The sequence below is a fragment of the Pipra filicauda genome, unplaced genomic scaffold (genome assembly GCF_003945595.2).
Source record: "Pipra filicauda isolate LSUMZ 115617 unplaced genomic scaffold, ASM394559v2 scaffold359_size756093_pilon, whole genome shotgun sequence".
NCBI lineage: Eukaryota > Metazoa > Chordata > Aves > Passeriformes > Pipridae > Pipra > Pipra filicauda.
In genome coordinates this window covers 242,526-244,469 of record NW_024104486.1, presented here as the reverse complement: position 1 = coordinate 244,469, position 1,944 = coordinate 242,526, and the positions used below count along the sequence as shown (strand labels likewise).

Genomic DNA, 1,944 nt, shown 5'->3' with positions numbered 1-1,944 from the left:
TCACCAGACTGCAATTGTCAAAAGGAGAAGGAATACTTTTCTGCCACTACAGCATTTGTGCCTGTCTTCAGCATGTACTCTGTCAGCAGCACTGTTTTTGGCCGAGGGATGCCCGAAGATGCCTCAAGAGTAGTGGTCACTCCGGGGAGGATGCCCACACGTGGGATATTATAGCCAGCCCACACTAGGTGGCAATGCCTGCACGGCTCTGCTAGAGGGGACAGAAAACACAGTGCCTTGGACATACCCACCGTAGCTCGCCGTGATCGTATAGTGGTTAGTACTCTGCATTGTGGCTGCAGCAACCTCGGTTCAAATCCGAGTCACGGCACGAGGGAAAGGAAGTTGTTTTAGTCCTCGTATTTGGAGGCTTGGTGCTGGAGACACCCACACAGCCCTCACTCAGAAGTAACTGCTGAACAGACCTCAGTGTTCCAAAACAGACAAGAGAAAGCAGTAGCTGCACAAAAAAAAAAAAAAAAAAAAAAAAAAAAAAAAAAAAAACCAACCAAACAAACCAAACAAACAAAAAAAAGGAGGTCATCTAGCTCATTGCTACATGATAAGGTGGTTGATACTCTTTGCATAAACAGGTTTTTATCTCCTTTTGTGTGATTTCAAGAAAATCACACAGATGTTGCTGTGCTAAAGTTGTCTGGGACAACATTTTCACTGACTTCACTATTAGTATTTTAACATACATCCTTTCCCTCTCCCAGAAAACATTGATTTCTTTCTATGATCTGTCCTCAGAGATGACTCACCACAAAGGACAATTCCAGAAGAATTTTTCCCAAAAAAAGCAGCAAAGGAGGCATTAAATTACATGCTATTAATTTCTTTATTGTGAGGCTTCCTACCATCTTTATTCCAAGAATTATGCACTTAGCAATAGCAGCAAATGGAAGACATCATGTCTAGGTCTAAAATTTGATTAAGAGAAGCAAGACACTGCTGGAAATGCAATGCCCTTTTGGGTGGGAGAGGATGATGTGACAGAGAGAATTCTACCACAGGACGGGGGGAAATGGTCTAATATGTCTCTCTGTTTATCTAAGCACCATTCAGTCCTCCTGGCTATACTGCCTGGTGGGTGTTTCTGTCTGTTGGGACAGGGAGCGGTAGGGACCAGTAGTTTTTGAGTACAGGGATGGTGAGGTAGGGAAGTTAGCTGAAAGGCGCAAGGGAAGAAATTTTCAAGACACACTTCCAAATGCCTAAAGATAGACACTTTATAAACTGATTGAACCATACAGCAACACAGTTCTATTTTGTTATTAATAGAAGATGCTCAAAAATGTATTCATGAACTTAGATTATGTGGCCAATTCTAATTTTATCTTCAGATAGCTACAAATCCTGATGACTGAAGTAAAAACTATTCATGTTGACCAAATAATTTCTTCATACTTAAGCACACAGTCTTGACTAGAACTAAAAAGAAGAGACAAGTTGAAAAAGGAGGAGGCAATAAATACTCATTTATGGTACACGGACTTATGTTTCTAACAGTTGAGGCCAGGTTCTCAAAAGTTTTCCTTGCTGAAGAAAGTGTATGTCCTTCTGAGGTCAAAAACTATTCAGGCAACTAGACACAAGCTTCACAGCTCTTGGCAAACTTCCTCCAGGTGTCTGTCCAGGGCAAAGTAAGGAAGCAAGACTATCTTGAAACTATTAAGATGAAAAGGGATTGCTTTTAAATCAGGGCTCATATAACTGTGAAGTTCAGCAGGGAATATTTAATTCCATTACACCCAGCAAACAAAAATAGAAAGGACAATATGTTGAAACAAAGCAGTTCTATAGCTGGTGAATCAACCATAAATCTCTTTCTAGAAATTACACTTTTGTCTCTCTGGAAGACTTCACGTTTCTTTAGGCCTTCTAAAGTTCTTTCACAGTCATTTTTCAGTCAAGATCAGTTCTTACACACACACACACAAA

At 40.5% G+C, this 1,944-nt stretch overlaps 1 non-coding gene across 1 annotated transcript; it reads left to right on the top strand.

Annotated features, from left to right (window-relative positions):
• The first annotated feature begins 259 nt into the window (after window positions 1-259).
• Window positions 260-331, top strand: TRNAH-GUG. Its single transcript has one exon. It is a non-coding gene; the product is annotated as a tRNA-His (tRNA).
• Window positions 332-1,944: the final 1,613 nt, after the last annotated feature.